Source organism: Salmo trutta, chromosome 1 (genome assembly GCF_901001165.1).
Source record: "Salmo trutta chromosome 1, fSalTru1.1, whole genome shotgun sequence".
Lineage (NCBI taxonomy): Eukaryota > Metazoa > Chordata > Actinopteri > Salmoniformes > Salmonidae > Salmo > Salmo trutta.
The window spans coordinates 63,914,589-63,937,244 of record NC_042957.1 but is presented as its reverse complement, the minus strand read 5'-3'; the positions used below and the strand labels follow the sequence as shown (position 1 = coordinate 63,937,244).

Sequence of the window (22,656 nt, the reverse complement as noted above, 5' to 3'; positions counted from 1 at the left end):
TGTATTCCTTCTGTCCAGATGGGCAGTGTGCAGTGCGATGATGAACACAATCCAGGTTAGTATTGGACATCATGGACTGGAGAACATGTGCTGGATAGTCGTCCACACAGGCAGGTATTTCTGAAAGAGAATATGCTGGGGTCTGAAAACAACATTTATTGCATTAATCAATTCATTGTTGTTTAGGTCTATTGTTACAATCTAAGTAACTGATTCCATTAAAGGCAGTAGTAATAGATAGGGCCATGAGAATCACTCAGTGCAGGCATTTTACATTTTTAAAGCATGAAACACACCAAGACTCTCACTGACGATAGACTGCCGATAGGTACTTATCACAGTGGGAGGCTGTTGCTTGTCTTGTTAGAACAAAAGCGGCACCAGTAGAGACAAATCTACCGATTGTACTTGTAGAATCACAATGCTCGTCAGTGGCCAATAACTTGACTTTGAGCCAATCAGAGAGCACGAACCCCCACGTGGGGAGCCAAAAACAAAAATGGATAAAAGAGGACATTTTCTCAGTAGGCTACATCCATGGATGAGCCAGTTACACTTCATATGCAATGTAGGCTTGGGTATGGTAGCTAGCTAAGTGTACAGACGCAATGCACACAACACTAAATACTTCTTCTAAGCTAGCTAACTACTGTAGCTAGTATTGATATTATCATTAAATCATTAAATTAGACTTTACCCTTAGACCAATGAAATTGCCGAACGAGTTACGGTCAAACAACTTTTTTGTTTACTGTTTAGATTAAATCGAGCGCTCTCAAACTTCCCATCATTCTGATTACGGTAGTCATTTTGTCACCCTCATCATGGCAAAGACACGGAGAAATGCATATGATGCAGCTTTCAAGTTGAAGGCGATTGATCTGGCTGTTGGAAAAGGAAATAGAGCTGCTGCACGGGAGCTTGGTCTTAATGAGTCGATGATAAGACGTTGGAAACAGCAGCGTGAGGAATTGACTCAGTGCAAAAAGACAACTAAAGCTTACTGCTAATTTTTTATTTTAACGAAAGCCGTGTTTCGTTAAAGCCTATTTATTTTTGTTACAAGCCGTGTTTTGTTAAAGCCTATTTATTTTTGTTACAAGCCGTGTTTCGTTAAAGCCTGTGTAAAGTTAATTTGTTTCAATGTACCGGTAGGCACCTGCGGCTTATAGACATGTGCGGCTTATTTATGTTCAAAATAAAAATTAAATTAAATTCAGTGGGTGCAGCTTATATTCAGGTGCGCTTAATAGTCCGGAAATTACGGTATGTCACAGATAGAACAATGAGACAGATATTTCACTGGATGTATAAATGTGAAGCATCCGGTTGGCATTTCAACGGATCACCAAATATGGTAGTGAGAGGAAGCTCACTGGTGGGCAGAGGGAGAAGATGGAACGAGGTGGATTTTGGCCGACATTCTACACATTTTCTCATCGATTAAACATTTGATCTCAATACAGTTTTCTGTTCCCAAAACTAGAATCTGTTATGAACAGAGTGGATTACGTTTTGTAGACTTTACCCTTTGCAAAAGTTTAAAAAATGTGAGCTCTTTAGAAGGAGTGCAAAGGCAAATTGAGTTACCGCACTTCAGAGTAGGCATCCCCTAACGGAAATTTGCAGATGCATACTAGAACGCACCAATAGGATATCATTAGCGCGTCCTTGGCTCTGCCCACCTCCTTGCTTGTTCTGCCCACTATGATCCATTGGAAATGACAAGCTGTGGTCTATCTTGGGTTAGTTGTGAAAATCTTTGCACTACCTAGTGAATATGCTGACGTTAGCTAGCTAGCTAAACATTTGACTATGGGCTGGCACTGGCAGTATGGGATTACAGAGGGAATTATATTGTTTATTCGTCATCTTGCTAGGTAGTTATCTAACTGTGGCCATCTGGCTAGTATCAACAAGGGCTTTCTACAAAATAGCAACATTAGCGCAGATAGCTTGGAATCTAGACCATAAGCAATACGCATGGATATGCATTGCCAAACAATGCTACTGCCACCTTCTGGTTTGGAGTATTTTAACAAGGCTGGCTGAGAACTTCAAAGGTCTTTGCGGTTTGAACACAAAAGAGATTGACTGCCGACACAAACGTTTGACAATTCTACCGGTGTGTCTTGAGTTTTAAAGGAAAAGTCACAAAGGTGAGCGAAAGCAATCACACATGCACATGTGCACACACACACAGGTACGTCTATTGGACATAGTGTGTTTGTATGTGTGTGTTTGCGTGAATGTGCGTGCATGTGTGTGTGCATGTGTGTGTTCTCCCCCTCAACCTTCCCCTAGCACACAGGAGTACAGTAGTAAAAATAGCTCTCTCTCTCAGCCCACTGGCTGCAGTCTGAGCAGCAGCAGCTGGAAGAGGCCCCCTCTTCTCCCCAATCTTCCTTTCTCACTCTCCCTAGCCCTTTCTCTTTCCCCTCCCCAAATCTCTCTCCTTCCTATCTCCTTACTTCTCTGCTCCTTCCCTTCCCCATTTCTCTCCTCTCCCTCTCTCCTGCTCTCTTTCTCTCTTTCTCTCTCTCTCTTTCTCCTTCACCCTCCCTCCTGCTCTCCCTCTATCTCTTCTAGCAGAGTGCACCGTCATTGTTGCTCCTAGCATTAGAGAACAGCAAGGGGATCCGGTTGCTGATGCTGAACATGGAGAAAGTGTTTCTGTCTTTTTAGCATTTAGACTACAATCTCTTCCTTCTCTTTATGCAACGCTCACATCTGTCTGGCCTATCATCTATCATCTATCATCTATCACCACGAAGATACATCCCATCCATCTGAGGATACACGCCTAGCCCTCAGCCCTCGCTCATAAATCATCTGTCTGGCCTATCATCTATCACCACGGAGATACATCCCATCCATCTGAGGATACACGTCTAGCCCTCAGCCCTCGCTCATAAATCATCTGTCTGGCCTATCATCTATCACCACGGAGATACATCCCATCCATCTGAGGATACACGTCTAGCCCTCAGCCCTCGCTCATAAATCATCTGTCTGGCCTATCATCTATCACCACGGAGATACATCCCATCCATCTGAGGATACACGTCTAGCCCTCAGCCCTCGCTCATAAATCATCTGTCTGGCCTATCATCTATCACCACGGAGATACATCCCATCCATCTGAGGATACACGTCTAGCCCTCAGCCCTCGCTCATAAATCATCTGTCTGGCCTATCATCTATCACCACGGAGATACATCCCATCCATCTGAGGATACACGTCTAGCCCTCAGCCCTCGCTCATAAATCATCTGTCTGGCCTATCATCTATCACCACGGAGATACATCCCATCCATCTGAGGATACACGTCTAGCCCTCAGCCCTCGCTCATAAATCATCTGTCTGGCCTATCATCTATCACCACGGAGATACATCCCATCCATCTGAGGATACACGCCTAGCCCTCAGCCCTCGCTCATAAATCATCTGTCTGGCCTATCATCTATCATCTATCACCACGGAGATACATCCCATCCATCTGAGGATACACGTCTAGCCCTCAGCCCTCGCTCATAAATCATCTGTCTGGCCTATCATCTATCACCACGGAGATACATCCCATCCATCTGAGGATACACGCCTAGCCCTCAGCCCTCGCTCATAAATCATCTGTCTGGCCTATCATCTATCACCACGGAGATACATCCCATCCATCTGAGGATACACGCCTAGCCCTCAGCCCTCGCTCATAAATCATCTGTCTGGTCTATCATCTATCATCTATCATCTATCACCACGGAGATACATCCCATCCATCTGAGGATACACGCCTAGCCCTCAGCCCTCGCTCATAAATCATCTGTCTGGTCTATCATCTATCATCTACTTTTTTATCCCCCTTCTCCTTCCCTCCATTCGTCCTGCCTCTACCAATCGCAGATTATTTTTTAAACGGCTCTGAATGAAAACGTGAGGACGGTCCCAATAGTGATGGAGTCGTTTGGAAGAATGATAAAGGGATAAGCGATAGAGGAGTGACAGATGTGTACCACTGACCCTTTCTTCAAAGTGAAGCTGACCCGACCCCTCCTCTTCTCCTCCCTCCTCCCTCCCTCCCTCTCCATCTACTTTCAGAGATCACATCACTCTCTTATGTGTAAATCCGGCTCATGTCAATAACACTATCTAGATCCCAGTAAGTGTTTTGAAGGAAAGACGAAAGAGACAGAGTCTGAATGCCACACTTGCTGTAAAGGAAAAGGGCAGGAGAGGAGGGATGGCAGGATGAGGAAGGTGATTTGTGAGAATAGTTGCCATGGTGACTCTGACATCACTGAAGGCGTAGGCTTGAGTGCTTACTCAATGGGAGTTTCGTTTGTGTTGAAGGCAAAAAAGACGAGAGAGAGAGAGAGAGAGAGAGAGAGAGAGAGAGAGAGAGGAGGAGAGAGAGAGAGGGAGAGAGAGAGAGAGAGGATGGAGAGAGAGAGAGAGAGAGAGAGGAGATGAGAGAGAGAGAGAGAGATGAGAGAGAGAGAGAGAGATGAGAGAGAGAGGACGGAGATGAGAGAGAGAGAGCGGCTTCAGCGACGGCTTCTGGGCTCCCAAGTGGCACAGCGGCCTAAGGCACTGCATCTCAGTGCAAGAGGTGACACTACAGTCCCTGGGTCACTTCCACCTGTGATTGGAAGTCCCATAGGGCGGTGCACAATTGGCCCGGGGTAGGCCGTCATTGCTTTTTTAATTATTATTTCACCTTTATTTAACCAGGTAGGCCAGTTGAGAACAAGTTCTCATTTACATCTGCGACCTGGCCAAGATAAAGCAAAGCAGTGCGACACAACATAGAATTACACATGGGATAAACAAACGTACAGTCATTAACACAATATAAAAATCTGCATACAGTGAGTGCAAATGTATGCAAACGTTTGCAAATTGTAAATAAGAATTTGTTCTTAACTGGCTTGCCTAGTTAAATAAAATAAAAGATCAAGACCTGTCACTCAACAGTCCGAGTATGCTGAGAATAATCCCATCTCTTCAACATCACTTGAGAGACAGTGATGTCAATACTGGGAAAACGCAATGTCAGATACTCTATGCAGTTTAAATGTTGTTATTTTTTATATATTTTCTGGTATCCAATTGGAAGTTACAGTCTTGTCTCATCACTGCAACTCCCATACAGACTTGGGAGAGGTGAAGGTCGTGCATTCTCCGAAACACAATCCAACTGCTTCTTGACACAATGCCCACTTAACCCAGAAGCCAGCCACACCAATGTGTCAGAGGAAACACTGTACACCTGGTGACTGTGTCAGCATGCACTGCGCCCAGCCCACCACAGGAGTTGCTAGTGCACAATGGGCCAAGGACATCCCTGCCGGCCAAACCCTCTCCTAACCCAGACAACGTTGGGCCAATTGTGCACCGCCCCATGGGTCTCCCGATTGCAGCCAGCTTTGGCAAAGCCTGGACTCGAACCCAGAATCTCTAGTGGCACAGCTAGCACTGCGATGCAGAGCCTTAGACCACAGCACCACTCGGGAGGCCCTGTCATTTTTATTTCTACAAGAACTTTGATGAGGGATGCATAAAATGGTTTTGAATTGATGTTGAAAGAAAAGTACATTGTGTACACACACACCCACCCACACACACACGGTACACTGACAAGCCCCACAGCTGGACACAGTCGTAGCCCGTAACAATAGCTGCAGTGATGTAACTCAAAGGACTCTTTTAATTTCCCCTCTCTCTCCACAATACAGAAATTGCAGCCATTGAATTGTCTCTGCAGGGAACCTGGGAGATGTAGTTTGATGTAGTTTTTGTGTCTCTGACTTGACCTGTGCTGAGAGGACCTTGCAGGGGGTTGACATTTTTTGTTTGAGTGTTTTGTGTCCCGTTGGTTTGGATAAAAAATGAATACATCTTCAAGAAGAGTGTTTGCTCCATTTATTGGAATACACAACCTGAGCTTCAACCCCAATCTGAGGACAACAGTGAATTAACCTACACTCACCAAATGAAAACTATTTTTGTCACCTTTAGGCACCTTTCTCTGTTTGTTACACCCTCGTCATAGAATACTGTTGCACTATTCTATCACATGCTACAGATGTAGGATTTTAAATGGAGCCAGTTTGCTACAGCAGGAGAATAATCCTGCAGCAACAGGAAATGTGAATTATTAATTTAAAAAAATTGTTAAGGTTGCTACATTTTTCATAAAGGAAATTACAGACTTCAGAAGACAAATACAGTACAAGTTTAAATGTCCTGCATTGCAGGAGAATCAAATTAAGATCCAACATCTGTATAACAACTGCTTGCCTAAATGTTGGTTCCCTAACAGCACTAACAAAAGGTCATAACGTTCTTCTCTTTTCCTCCCTCTTTACTGATTTCCCCGTATCTCTTTCTCACCCTACCAGTTGTTGCCTAATGCCTATAGATACCACCAGCAACACCAATGGGTCAAACTAAGATGTGTTCGTGTCACGTGGATTTGCAGTCCTCGCGGGTGGAGACACTAGTGTCCCAGTGACACGGATAACACGGGCAGTGAGATGACACCATATGCGTGTCACTGGGGATCAAGGGTCAGATGTATGGAAACACTGTGTCATACCAGAGCAAGATCGTGTTCATGTGGAACTAAACAGAAGAAAAAGGAATGAAAATGCTTTTCTCTGGTGTGTCCTAATGTATACGACCCTGGTCTTGTGACAGTGTGTAGTTGTGGGCTTTCTCTAGCTGCTGCTGAGAAGATTAAAGGAGGGATGGAGGAGGGGGAGGGAGGGAGGACGGGGGTGCCGGGTCATGTGATTTGGTGGGGTACTTTTGGGGGTGACTTTGGAACATCCCAGACTATATGTGGTAAACAAGAGTGTTTGATTGATTGACTCCCCCTTATCGACGGTGAGTGAAATTCGCAGTCAATCAATACTTAGACCTTGTTGAAAACTTGATATAGTTTAAACATTCAAGCTGGACATATTTGTGTTTTATGTGTGTGTATGACTAGGATACAAGCTATCAGTCTTTCAGCAAAGGATATACCACTTAGTCTGCTATTTTAGACTGCTATTTCAGAGAGAGAGAGAGAGAGAGAGAGAGAGAGAGAGAGAGAAAGAGAGAGAGAGAGAAAGAGAGAGAGAGAACTCAATAAAATAAGAAAAGTAGCCCCACTGTGTGAACATAGTAGACTACTTGTATAAATGTACTCCAGGCTGTCAGAATAGTAATGGTGATTATGCATCTAGATGACATATGTGTACTCTGGACAGTTATGTTGGCAAAGTGTGCTTCTGTTTACTTTGCATTCTTCCGATTTGCCAGATCCCTCCCACTGTTTCATTCATTACCTGGTTTTGCATTTCTTATTCATAACCAGTTCAGATGCCATCTGATAATGTCTCACCTATTTGGTTCCATGAGACAGCTGAATGAATGAAGGGAGGGAATGTGATGTACCCATTTAACTATGCATCACCTTACCTGCCGTGATCAGGTATTGTATCTGTTTCCAAAACAGGTAGAATTATTATTATGGCACGACTTGCCCTGCTGGAGTCACATGGTCATAGTCATTGTCGGCGTGCGTGCGTGCGTGCGTGTGTGTGGCATGGGCTGATAAGGCCGCGAGGGATTTAACATAGACCCTTGACACATTCTCTGAGTGTTAATCTGAGAGAGGAAGAGGCTGGAAGGTGCTGCAGACACACACACACACACACACACACACACACACACACACACACACACACACACACACACACACACACACACACACACACACACACACACACACAGAGCGAAAGGCAGAGGTTATGAAATGTCAATGTGTCAGCTCCAACGTGATAGCCCATGGGGCAAAGTGTGTCTTCCCAGAGCCTGGACACAAAAGCTTGTGTAAACAAAAATGCCTTTGGAATTAAATGTCCCACACATAGAGCTACATACCACATACATAGAGCTACATACCACATACATAGAGCTACACACCACATACATAGAGCTACATACCACATACATCAAGCTACATACCACATACATAGAGCTACATACCACATACATCAAGCTACATACCACATACATAGAGCTACATACCACATACATAGAGCTACATACCACATACATCAAGCTACATACCACATACATAGAGCTACATACCACATACATAGAGCTACATAGCACATACATAGAGCTACATACCACATATATCAAGCTACATACAACATACATAGAGCTACATACCACATACATAGGGCTACATACCACATACATAGAGCTACATACCCCATACATAGGGCTACATACCACATACATCAAGCTACATACCACATACATAGAGCTACATACCACATACATAGAGCTACATACCACACACATCAAGCTACATACCACATACATAGAGCTACATACCACATACATAGAGCTACATACCAGATTCATCAAGCTACATACCACATACATAGAGCTACATACCGCATATCTACATACAACACAGCTACACAACACTTACATGGAGCTAAATACAATAATATTAGTGTTTTGAGTTTTTATTTGAACTAAGAAATACCTGTTGCATTCATTCAAATCAAACCCCACACTGTAGCTACAAAGGTACTGCAAAGAAATAGAGAGAGAGAGAGAGAGAGAGGGAGAGAGAGAGAGCGCCAGATGACATCACTGAAACCAAACGCCAGACTGTTCTGATTCTTATCTCCAGGGCAATATAACACCAGCACTGCCAAGAGGAAGGGAAAAGGGACATCCAGCTGAAGTTACCAAACGGTTAGTCATTGTCAGTGACATTATTTGCAAAGTGGAGCAAGAGACCAACTGTGTCATATGTTATGATAAGGTTGAGATAGGTATTATACAGTTGGACTAGATGATCAAAACCTTCTTATCCACACAATGTGAAAATGTGTCTCAATGGAGACATGATACACATCAGATTTAATCGGTATGGTGGGCAAAGAAAAAAGCTACAGATAAGATATTACATTCTCTCAGTATCTCAATATCTCAGTAGTTTGGTATTATGAAACAAATGTTCTTTGCCTAAAATAACTAGGATGGATAGAGGGCCATTGGCGTGTCATCTTCTGTGACTAATACAGCAAAACAGCACTCTTCAGAAGCCTCGTTGGCAAAGACACAAAATACTACATGGACACATACTAGTGGACGAAAACAACCTAACATGAATACATAAAATGCCTTCTAAACCCATTGTATGTAGAATTGGAATAGAAATTAGCTCTTTGAAGCCATATAACAATCCATATAATTTACTCAGGACTTTCTACTCGTCTGCCATACAAAGTAAATGCCAATTGCCTATAAAATGCTGATGGAATTTGAGAGGGAGAGGAAAGCCTGACTACATTTGTCAAACTCCTCTCTCTGTGGGTGTCTTGTTAGTCACAATGTAAAACCTTGTCTAAATCACCTTTGTTTACCAGATTGGGGGGGGGGGGGTCAGATTTACGCCGACGTCACAATTCATTGTGAGCAGCTATTCTGACATCCCAAACCAATGTAATGTCAATTCGGTTCTGTCTTTTCTAGGTACATTGATAAGACTAAGTATTGGAATATTGATTGTAGTAGTAATAGAAGAGCTGCAGGATCCAGTGTTATAACCTCGTCACAAGGGATGCTAGGAAGTAGAGTAGTCAGAACACTAGAACGTCCCAAAATAATATTAGTAGTTTATGAAGCCGTCTTCAAACCTCACACAGTCTCCTTTAGAGGTAGATGAGATAGTTGTGGGTGCTTAACCGCTCCATCTACAGTACATGGGTTAGAACACACACACGTTGTATTTTCCTCTCCTGGATGTCATTACGTTGTGAGACGGTGTGAGCGATCTGTGTGTATGGATCTGTGTGTATGGATCTGTGTGTATGGATCTGTGTGTATGGATCTGTGTGTGTGGATCTGTGTGTGTGGATCTGTGTGTGTGGATCTGTGTGTGTGGATCTGTGTGTATGGATCTGTGTGTATGGATCTGTGTATATGGATCTGTGTGTATGGATCTGTGTGTATGGATCTGTGTGTGAGCGATCTGTGTGTATGGATCTGTGTGTATGGATCTGTGTGTATGGATCTGTGTGTGTGGATCTGTGTGTGTGGATCTTTGTGTATGGATCTGTGTGTATGGATCTGTGTGTGTGGATCTGTGTGTGTGGATCTGTGTGTATGGATCTGTGTGTGTGGATCTGTGTGTGTGGATTTGTGTGTATGGATCTGTGTGTATGGATCTGTGTGTGTGGATCTGTGTGTGTGGATCTGTGTGTGTGGATCTGTGTGTATGGATCTGTGTGTATGGATCTGTGTGTATGGATCTGTGTGTATGGATCTGTGTGTATGGATCTGTGTGTATGGATGAGGTAGACTATCAGATTCACTGGGTGTATTACTTCATTGCCATGAATACAAAGCAGCTTCCTCCCAGCACCACAGCCAAACAGAAGGTGTTCATCCTCCTCTTTTCCCATCCTCCTTCTGTCCCCGTTGTCTTCTCCCATCCCTCTGTTCATCTATCAGATGCAGACAGCCTCTTTTTACTTTTCATTTCTCTCTGGTCATTTTGAATGGGTAATATGATATGCACATTAAAATCCACACTGACTTCGATAAGTAGTCTCTTCTGTTGATGCGTTTTCTTTCCTTGGTGTTCTTCATGGTGTTTGGTCTATTCTGGTATTTCACTGAAATGAGACAGATATCAGTGTTGTTGTGTCTCTCTCTCTCTCTCTCTCTCTCTCTCTCTCTCTCTCTCTCTCTCTCCCTTTAAAACCCAGTCCTTGCCCTCAGGCTACTGTACCCCCATCCCTCCTCACATCCACTAGTCTCAGACTACTGTACCCCCATCCCTCCTCACATCCACTAGTCTCAGACTACTGTACCCCCATCCCCTAGTCTGACTACTGTACCCCCCATCCATCTTCACATCCCCTAGTCTCAGACTACTGTACCCTCATCCCTCCTCACATCCCCTAGAATGACTTTAGGTCAGAGTGACTTTAGGTCAGAGTCTAAGGGGACTAGTGGGTAACTTCATCCTACTCGTCTCTTCTTACTCAGGACATTGCTTCAGTTAGAGGATGTTATGGAGGACACTGCCATATCATTAGATAGTGGCAACTCACAGTGTCTTCTATATCAGCAAAGCTGCTAGTCTGACTTACTGTAACTATTAGAAATGGGACGCACTCTTCATTAAGTTAATTTAATAGCTAGTAAGGTTTTAAGCAGAGTTTAAAAACAACAGCTTAATTTTGAAATGACACACGATTTCTAACATCTGACATAAAAAAAGCTGTCAAACTATTGCAATTCTGCAACATCTATAAAGCTAAGACGTGATTCAGCTACAGATGTAGAAAATGATGAGAAAGAAAAAGAAATACTACTGTCACTTTTTCAAGTAGTTATCACATGAATAATAGAGAGATCGTTAAATGTGTCAGGGGGATAGAAAAATAGCCCTGATTCATTTCACTACCAGGTAAACAGTACATGATAAATACAGTGGCCTACCTCCTCAAACACTTTCTTTAATCACAAAAGTAATCAATCTATCTTTTTTCACGTGAATACATGACTTCATCTGAAAATATACCATCCACTTTATTTTTAGCTATAGGAAAATCACATTTACAAAATTCGGAATATCTCTCCCCCATCCCCCCCACCCATGTACACAACACAGTGAGCTTCTCAAACAGAATGTGTTGCTCTATTTCTTTTTAAAACATACTCTTTAATCTCATTATGTTCTGTCATATGATGATGGTTTGTATCCTCAACAAGGTTCAACTACAAGTATTTGATGACATGCCTGCCATTGAAAAGGAAAACAGAATAAAAAGTATTCAGATATCACATGGTTGGTGTGGTGTCATTCATTACTGTAAACAGTTCTGAGGACTCCCTGAGAGTATTCACCATAACCTAATTCTAGGAAACCTAGCTGTGGCTAAACTTGCCCTATTTTTCACCCCTTGATAAAAAAACTATTTTGCTGCAGATGTCTTTGATCTGTCATTAGTTGGGTGATGCTGTTAGGATTAAAACTGATCTGTCATTGGTTGGGTGATGCTGTTAGGATTAAAACTGATCTGTCATTAATTGGGTGATGCTGTTAGGACTAAAACTGATCTGTCATTGGTTGGGTGATGCTGTTAGGATTAAAACTGATCTGTCATTAGTTGGGTGATGCTGTTAGGATTAAAACTGATCTGTCATTAGTTGGGTGATGCTGTTAGGATTAAAACGGATCTGTCATTAGTTGGGTGATGCTGTTAGGACTATGACTGATCTGCTTTGCTGTGACAGACAGACTATTTAACATGAATGACAGGCCTCATTATGACATCACAGATCACATCACCTCATGCTACTGTGTGTTATCTCTCCTGTTGCCTAGTCACTTACCTATATGTACAGATCTACCTCAATTACCTCGTACCCCAGCACATTGACTTGGTACTGGTACCCCGTGTATATAGCCAAGTTATCCTTACTCATTGTGTATTATTCCTCCTGTTATTATTTAACAAATGTTCTCTCTGCATTGTTGGGAAGGGCCCATAAGTAAGCATTTCACCTGTTGTTTATGAAGCATGTGTGATCCCAATCAGATTTTCATGCCTCTCTCACTCTATTCCTCCATCTCTCGAACTGTTTATGGTATTCACTCCTTCTTCCTTTCTGCAGAGTCATAGGGCAAAGACAACAAGGAAAGGAACAAGGAAAATCAAAAACAAAGTAATCTTGTATGCACAGAAATCACTGTCACACAAAAATGTAATGTACTAGGGCCCTATAAAATCCTTGTTGCAGAGAACGCGGACGGAATCACGGAATCCAGACATTAAAATCAAAATTCAGCAATATTCAAAAATGTATAGAACTTAGTAGGAAATGTCCCCATTTGTCAGCACCATTTCCGTTTCCATTCAATTGAACATTCCAGAACGTACAAACGTACTGAACGCAGCCCAGGAAGAAAATGCCCTTCAGGTCAGTGTGTGCGCGGTCACCGTGTGTGTGCGTGTATGTGTGTGTGTGTATGCTTATTTGCCTATGTGTGTGTGTGTGTGTGTGTGTGTGTGTGTGTGTGTGTGTGTGTGTGTGTGTGTGTGTGTGTGTGTGTGTGTGTGTGTGTATGTACAGATGTAGGATCTTTATTTGAGCCAGTTTGCTACAGAAGAGTTCTGCAGCAATAGGAAATGTGAATTATTATGTGGATTATAATGAATACACATTTTTTGTAGGGGTTGATACATCTTTCCTAAGGGAAAATCAAGTCTTACATTTCAAAGTGGAAATTACAAACTTCAGAAGCCTTTTCAAATACACTACAAGTTTCCTGCAACAGGGGGATCAAATTAAGATCATACATCTGTATATGCTACATGTGTTAACCTTTTGACTGTTCCCTGTTGTAACTCAGGAGGGAGCGAGACCTGCATGGAGAGCATTAGCCAGGGCCTCATGGGATTCAGTGTGTCCTTGCCTGGCTGTAGTAGTCAGTGAGTCAGTGTGTTATTACTGGAGCTGTAGACCCAGCTGCCCTACTGCCCTGATGCAGATGTTATGTATTCACACATCAGGAGTGTTTGTTGTGTTCTGTGAGCAGTGTGTGCGTGTTTTTAGATGTGTGTGTCAGGCCAACAGAAGCTATGACGCATAGGAATAGGGGTAGTGACATGTGCGTGTGCGTGTGCGTGTGTGTGTGTGTGTGTGTGTGTGTGAAGTGTTAGCTCTACCTGAAAGGCAACACAAGCTTTGATTGCTTACTCTGTGTACCCTTTCAAGGTCAGAGGGAAAGAGACATAATTATATATACTTCTCCATTTGGTTATTGCATGAATGCCAGATGCCTAAAAATACAGTAGATGAGGAATTCATTCAGGATGTAATCAAAGTTATGGCAGATGAGAAGAAGTCTTAACTAAAACCTACGGTAAGATACTGTACATATCAGAGCTATTTTGTAGCTCCCACTTTCTTCTGTAACAAGAAAATCAATAGGAAGGTGACCTGCATTGTTTTTGGTTGAAACTGGGCCATGATCCATTTGTGCATTTCAGCAAGCCTTCTTTAGATTTACAGATAGGAAATGTGTCTATGTTGACTGTGTCCCAGTCAGCGCTCCGCTGTCTGTGGATGATTTATTGAAGAGGCCAAGTATTTTTTTTTAACCTTTATTTAACTAGGAAAGTCAGTTAAGAACAAATTCTTATTTTCAATGACGGCCTAGGAACAGTGGGTTAACTGCCTTGTTCAGGGGCAGAAGGACAGATTTTTACCTTGTCAGCTCGGGGATTCAATCTAGCAACCTTTCGGTTACAAGTCTAACACTCTAACCACTAGGCTACCTGCCGTTATAAAGGCAGCCAGCTAAGTTCTGCTGGTGCTGCTGCTGTCGTGGGAACTGATCACATGACCTTGGCGTTTGCATGTTCTGTATCATGTAAGTCCTTGCAAGGCGTAAGTGTGTGTATTTAAGAGAGAGGAAGAGAGAAAGGCAGAGAGAGAGTGTGTGTGCATGTGTGTGTGGTTCTGACTATGCATGTGCTGAGCCTGACTGCAGACTTGTGATGTGTTCTATTTAATGAGTAACCAAACATAGTGACAGCCTGTTCAAGAGGAGAGAGAAGGAAATCGTTTTTTCTCAGTGACACAGTAAAATATCAGGGTTACCCATTTTAAATGTAACCTTTATTTAACTTTAAAGTAACTCAGTCATAAAAGTCCAGTTGTTTATAAAATACCCTTGGCAATTAGTAGCCCTGGTGCCAGCCCTGATTCTGTATATTACCATTCATCTCATTCATATCTACAGTACCATACAATACAAACAGCTACTCTGTTTATTATCTATGCAAAGTCACTTTACCCCTACCTACATGTACATATTACCTCAATCACCTTAACTAACTTGTACCCCTGCACATTGACTCGGTACTGGTACTCCTTGTATATAGCCTCTGTAACGGTCGTCGTAAGGATTCGACCAAGGCGCAGCGGGTTGAGTGCTCATTTGAACTTTTATTGAACACTTAAATAACAAAACAAGGAAAAAACACAAACGACCACAGTATTACAGGCTAAACACAGCAGCGCAAAAACAACTTCCCACCAAAACCCATTACAAAAACACCCCTCTATATAGGACCTTCAATCAGAGGCAACGAAGAACAGCTGCCTCCAATTGAAGGTCAAACCAATAACCCTAAACATAGAACTAGAAAGACTAGACTAGAACATAGAAATATACTAACATAGAAGATAACCAAAAAAAAAACAGAACACTCTAAACAAACACCCCTCTACATAAACACATAGCCCAACAAACCCCGAAACACTCTAAACAAATACCCCCTGCCACATCCTGACCAAACTATAATAACAAATAATCCCTTATACTGGTCAGGATGTGACAGCCTCCTTATTGTTATTTTACTGTGTTACTATTTCTTTTTATTTGTGCTAATTTTCTTTTAAACTTTGCATTGTTGGGAAAGGGCTTGTAAGTAAGCATTTCACGGTAAAGTCTGCACCTGTTGTATTCGGTGCATGTGACAAATACAATATATATATAGTGCAAAAGTATTCAGACCTCTTACAGTGAGGGAAAAAAGTATTTGATCCCCTGCTGATTTTGTACGTTTGCCCACTTACAAAGAAATGATCAGTCTATAATTTTAATGGTAGGTTTATATGAACAGTGAGAGACAGAATAACAACAAAAAAATCCAGAAAAACACATGTCAAAAATGTTATAAATTGATTTGCATTTTAATGAGGGAAATAAGTATTTGACCCCTCTGCAAAACATGACTTAGTACTTGGTGGCAAAACCCTTGTTGGCAATCACAGAGGTCAGACGTTTCTTGTAGTTGGAGGGATTTTGTCCCACTCATCTTTGCAGATCTTCTCCAAGTCATTAAGGTTTCGAGGCTGACGTTTGGCAACTCGAACCTTCAGCTCCCTCCACAGATTTTCTATGGGATTAAGGTCTGGAGACTGGCTAGGCCACTCCAGGACCATAATGCTTCTTCTTGAGCCACTCCTTTGTTGCCTTGGCCGTGTGTTTTGGGTCATTGTCATGCTGGAATACCCATCCACGACCCATTTTCAATGCCCTGGCTGAGGGGAGGAGGTTCTCACCCAAGATTTGACAGTACATGGCCCCGTCAAATGATGCGGTGAAGTTGTCCTGTCCCCTTAGCAGAAAAACACCCCCAAAGCATAATGTTTCCATGTTTGACGGTGGAGATGGTGTTCTTGGGGTCATAGGCAGCATTCCTCCTCCTCCAAACACGGCGAGTTGAGTTGATGCCAAAGAGCTCCATTTTGGTCTCATCTGACCACAACACTTTCACCAGTTGTCCTCTGAATCATTCAGATGTTCATTGGCAAACTTCAGACGGGCATGTATATGTATTCTTCAGCAGGGGGACCTTGCGGGCGCTGCAGGATTTCAGTCCTTCACGGCGTAGTGTTTTACCAATTGTTTTCTTGGTGACTATGGTCCCAGCTGCCTTGAGAAGATCCTTGACAAGATCCTCCCGTGTAGTTCTGGTCTGATTCCTCACCGTTCTCATGATCATTGCAACCCCACAAGGTGAGATCTTGCATGGAGCCCCAGGCCGAGGCATATTGACAGTTCTTTTGTGTTTCTTCCATTTGCGAATAATCGCACCAAATGTTGTCACCTTCTCACCAAGCTGCTTGGCGATGGTCTTGTAGCCCATTCCAGCCTTGTGTTGGTCTACAATCTTGTCCCTGACATCCTTGGAGAGCTCTTTGGTCTTGGCCATGGTGGAGAGTTTGGAATCTGATTGATTGATTGTTTCTGTGGACAGGTGTCTTTTATACAGGTAACAAGCTGCGGTTAGGAGCACTCCCTTTAAGAGTGTGCTCCTAATCTCAGCTCGTTACCTGTATAAAAGACACCTGGGAGCCAGAAATCTTTCTGACTGAGAGGGGGTCAAATACTTATTTCCCTCATTAAAATGCAAATCAATTTATAATATTTTTGACATGCGTTTTTCTCGATGTTTTTGTTGTTATTCTGTCTCTCACTGTTCAAATAAACCTAACATTAAAATTATAGACTGATCATTTCTTTGCCAGTGGGCAAACATACAAAATCAGCAGGGGATCAAATACTTTTTTCCCCCACTGTACCTTTTCCCACATTTTGTTACGTGCCAGCCTTGTTCTAAATTGGATTAAATAAAAAAATGTCCTCATCAATCTACACACAATACCCCATAATGACAAAGCAAAAACAGGTTTTTAGAATTTTTGGTAATTTATATATATTAAAAAAAAAAAACAGAAATACCTTATTTACATAAGTATTCAGACACTTTGCTATGAGACTTGAAATATAGCTCAGGTTCATGCTGTTTCCATTGATTATCCATTGAGTCCACCTGTGGTAACTTCAATTGATTGGACATGATTTGGTAAAGCACACACCTGTCATTATAAGGTCCCACAGTTGACAGTGCATGTCAGAGCAAAAACCAAGCCATGAGGTCGAAGGAATTGTCTAGAGCTCCGAGACAGGATTGTATCAAGACACAGATATGGGGAAGAGTACCAAAACATTTCTGCAGCATTGAAGATCCCCAAGAACACAGTGGCCTCCCTCATTCTTAAATGGAAGATGTTTGGAACCACCAAGAGTCTTCCTAGAGTTGGCCGCACAGCCAAACTGAGCAATTGGGGGAGAAGGGCCTTGTTCAGGGAGGTGACCAAAAACCTGATGGTCACTCTGACAGAGCTCCAGAGTTCCTATGTGGAAATGGGAGAACCTTCCAGAAGGACAACCATCTCTACAGCACTCCACCAATCAGGCCTTTATGGTAGAGTGGCCAGACGGAAGCCACTCTTCAGTAAAAGGCACATGACAACCCGCTTGGAGTTTGCCAAAAGGAACCTAAAGGAATCTCAGACCATGAGAAACAAGAACAACTCAGCCAGGGTCAACCCATCTAACATGTCAACTCAGGGAAAGTGCTTGATTGGACACACTGAACTAAACTGTGTGTGTGTGTGTGTGTGTGTGTGTGTGTGTGTGTGCGTGCGTGCGTGCGTGCGTGCGTGCGTGCGTGCGTGCGTGCGTGTGTGTGTGTGTGTGTGTGTGTGTGTGTGTGTGCGTGCGCGCGTGTGTGTGTGTGTAGGGAACGGGGGATACCTAGTCAGTTGTACAACTGAATACATTCAACCGAAATGTATATTCCTCATTTAACCCAACCCCTCTGAATCAGAGAGGTCCAGGGGGCAACTGCTGAGCATGGAGTTTGCTTCTGAAGAAAGAGAGAGAGAGAGAAAGAAAGAAAGAAAGAAAGAAAGAAAGAAAGAAAGAAAGAGAGAGAGAGAGAGAGGAAGAAAGAGAGAGAAAGAGAGAGAGAGAAAAAGAAAGAAAGAAAAAGTAAAAGAAAGATAGATAGTGATAAAGGAAGAGAGAGGAGAGTCAGAGGGAGCAAGAGCCTCATTTAAACAGCTACAGTATCTGTTTCTCCCTCCCTCATTCTCTCATCCTCTCACTCTCTGTCTTTTACACACTCCCTTCCTCTCTACTTCAAAGGGAGCAGTGAGGTGTCTGTTGTGAAGAGCCCAGGGCTCTCTGCCGACACATGTTAACTAATAAGAAGTAGTGACGTAAAATACTCTGTCTTGGCTGCAGGGATGTGTGTGTGTGTGTGTGTGTGTGTGTGTGTGTGTGTGTGTGTGTGTGTGTGTGTGTGTGTGTGTGTGTGTGTGTGTGTGTGTGTGTGTGTGTGTGTGTGTGTGTGTGTGTTTATGCATGTGCATGTTTGATCCCACTGTCCTTGATGCGCTCCATAGCTACGCCTGTCACAGCTTAATGTTGTCATTTAGTTTTTCCTGCTACAGTAAAAAATGATGTTTCTGTTGCGGTGGTGGTGTGAGAACAGCAACATCAGAGACCATTAAGTCATCACAGACCCAGTCACATCGTCACACTCCTAACCACTCCCCCCCCACACTCCTATCACCCTATCCCAGCCGGCTGTGATGTCACAGACAGGGAGTCAGGGAGGACAGCGGTGGGCTACAGTACAACTGCCGTACAACAATCTGTTTATTCCCATCTGATTTTATTCAACAATTTTTTTAGACTAGGCAAGTCAATTATAGGAAGCACTACCACAGCCTAACCAAGAGGCAAAACACAGCAACACTATAAAAACATGCGTCACATTGTCGTAGTTTAGCTAACACTCCTGCTAGGGACCTACACAGCAGAGGAGGCTGGAGGGAGGAGCTATAGGAGGGCGAGCTCATTGTAATGGCTGGAATGGAATAAATGGAACGGTATCAAATACATCAAACATATGGACACCACATGTTGGATCCGCTCCATTCCAGACATTACAATGAGCTCCTCCCACCAGCCTCTGATACACAGTCAGTCCATACTAAACTTGGTCTGTTGTGAGAAGCTTGATTACCTCTGCTCCCCTCTTTCCCCTTCTATTCCCCTTTCCTCTTCCCCTTCTCTCACTATTCCTGGAGGGAGGAAGAGCAAAGCGAATCACTTTGAAGACTAATTGAGGATTAAAGACCTTAAAGCACCGTGCCACTCCTTCAGGGTAACATGTACCAGAGGAGGCAGTGAGGGGAAGATACAGTATGTTATAGGATTACACCTAAGACAATATACCTAAGACAATCAGGTGGCTTCTTTGTCTCAGCAAGACACACACATACTGTATACACACATGTCTGCCTGACACACACACACACACCACAGGAGGCTGCTGACGGGAGGACGGCTCATAATAATGTTTGGAACGGCACAAATGGAATGTCATCAAACAAGTGGAAACCATGTGTTAGATGAATTTGATACCATTCCACTATTCCGCTCCATCCATTACCCCAAGGCCGTCCTATCCCAATTAAAGTGCCACCAACCTCCTGAGATACACACTCTATAAACACACTAATTTACCACATTTACCATACGCATGTATACGCAAACGTACCCACATATTAATGACATGATACACAAACGTACCCACATATCAATTACATGATTGTTTTTGTTTAGAAACAGTTAAAAAATTCAGAGCTCCAAGACAGTTGTAATTTCTGTACGAGCACAAATCAAAATGTTATGGACGGCTCTGAGGTCAACATGGAGGTAGGTTAGTATGCTGGAGTGTTATGGATGGCTGTGAGGTCAACATGGAGGTAGGTTAGTATGCTGGAGTGTTATGGACGGCTGTGAGGTCAACATGGAGGTAGGTTAGTATGCTGGAGTGTTATGGATGGCTGTGAGGTCAACATGGAGGTAGGTTAGTATGCTGGAGTGTTATGGACGGCTGTGAGGCCAACATGGAGGTAGGTTAGTATGCTGGAGTGTTATGGACGGCTGTGAGGTCAACATGGAGGTAGGTTAGTATGCTGGAGTGTTATGGACGGCTGTGAGGTCAACATGGAGGTAGGTTAGTATGCTGGAGTGTTATGGACGGCTGTGAGGTCAACATGGAGGTAGGTTAGTATGCTGGAGTGTTATGGACGGCTGTGAGGTCAACATGGAGGTAGGTTAGTATGCTGGAGTGTTATGGACGGCTGTGAGGTCAACATGGAGGTAGGTTAGTAAGCTGGAGTGTTATGGACGGCTGTGAGGCCAACATGGAGGTAGGTTAGTATGCTGGAGTGTTATGGACGGCTGTGAGGCCAACATGGAGGTAGGTTAGTATGCTGGAGTGTTATGGACGGCTGTGAGGTCAACATGGAGGTAGGTTAGTATGCTGGAGTGTTATGGACGGCTGTGAGGTCAACATGGAGGTAGGTTAGTATGCTGGAGTGTTATGGACGGCTGTGAGGTCAACATGGAGGTAGGTTAGTATGCTGGAGTGTTATGGACAGCTGTGAGGTCAACATGGAGGTAGGTTAGTATGCTGGAGTGTTATGGACGGCTGTGAGGTCAACATGGAGGTAGGTTAGTATGCTGGAGTGTTATGGACGGCTGTGAGGCCAACATGGAGGTAGGTTAGTATGCTGGAGTGTTATGGACGGCTGTGAGGTCAACATGGAGGTAGGTTAGTATGCTGGAGTGTGTAGCTCCAGGACTTCTATGGCTTTGGTCATGGAGAGCACATGACCGTGGAAACCTCTGAGCTGTTTGCAGTATAAACAGACCGGAGGCCTTGCCAAGCCAAGGCCACTGAGCTCTCTGTGCAGTACACTCTCTCTCTCTGTACGCTGTATGCATGTCACCAAGGTGTAGATCAAGACACTAATCGAAGCTCAGTTGGTTTTTCCTCTCTAAAAAGTTAAGTGTAGGATTCATGGAGGAAAAACTGATCTGAGATCTATGCCTAGAGGGCCGGGGCAGCTTCTATCTAAAACCCACCTGTCAAATAATGTGTCTTCCCTTTCTATATGGTCAGACTGAGAAGCTATTGTAGACCTATTATAAACCTAATATCCAACATCCACAACCACCTTTGGATGTCTTTATGCGTTAACAGCTCCCAGTCCCCGACCTGCACTACAACATGTGATTTTGCTTGTGTTCATGCTTGGCAAACCTAAGCGTTTAAAGAATGTATAAAAGTCCACTACAAGCCAACCAGAAGACACTTCCTTCCTCTTCACAACCATATTATGCTGGCATAGGAAGAGGTTCTGTGATGTAACACTGGTGTTACTGTGGAAGTAATACTTCCATGGATTTGTGTAGTGTCTGTTATGGTAGCACGAGACTAAGGAATGACAAGCCAGCGCTACACATCATGCGAGGCTATTACACACCAGCAATAAGCAACTTCTCATCAAAGTCTTTGTGTGCAGTTATAGCCTTATTGTTACCTGCATTTATAACATTAACTATAACAGTTATCAATGTAGTTTCATTACAAATGTCACAAATGTGGACAAAACACTTTTAAGGAACACAAAACAATGATTGTGGTGATGTTTGTAAGTCGCTCTGGATAAGAGCGTCTGCTAAATGACGTAAATGTAAATGTTGATGCGCATGTGTGTAGGCTTGCTAGGCGTTACAGTACACACACCTGTTATGCGTCCACAAGGTCTTAGTCATGGTAAATGCCAGATATGTGTGGTAAAAGATTACAGTCCTGGTTTTAACATGGTAGTGAATGTGTGATAGGGTTAACAGCATGGAAAACTACTGGCCTTGGAAATCTGAGCCTGATAGGTGCATGATGTGAACACCAATGAGCAGTATCCACATTATTCTTATTGGTGGTAACACTTTACATTGAAGTTTCCTTATTACAGAGTAATTACATTCAATAACAACACCATTGAGATCGTGGAGATGCCTACATTTTGTTGAATGGAAAGGGTTTGTTTTGCATTACGGCTAAACCATTGTGTAGCCATTTATACAGGACGAGTACACGTTTGCTTAGCTTTTCCTACGTGAGTTAGTGGGACAACATACCTTACATCAAGTAGAGCGTCGTAACTAATATATATTTAGCAAGGTCCAATTTAAACTCGAGAGTGCCCTGTCCACCCAGGTATGACGTGGGCTGCTACATCAGCACCTTGGATACGGGCACACCATTCACCAAAGAGCTCCTGCCCCGTTTTCAGCCAATCAGCGGAGTGTTTTCTCGACAGGAGATCAACCCCTTCGC

General features: G+C 43.2%; 1 long non-coding RNA gene across 2 annotated transcripts; it reads right to left on the bottom strand.

Moving 5' to 3' along the window:
- Positions 1–22,656, bottom strand: LOC115205075 (uncharacterized). 2 transcript variants are annotated; one of them, XR_003880550.1, is made up of 5 exons: positions 22,458–22,656; positions 12,594–12,697; positions 10,614–10,692; positions 10,402–10,521; positions 1–120 (listed from the first exon to the last, which is right to left on the bottom strand). It is a non-coding gene; the product is annotated as an uncharacterized LOC115205075 (long non-coding RNA). The 2 variants fall into 2 exon arrangements; XR_003880549.1 differs by lacking the exon at positions 1–120 and having other exon boundaries at positions 10,308–10,521.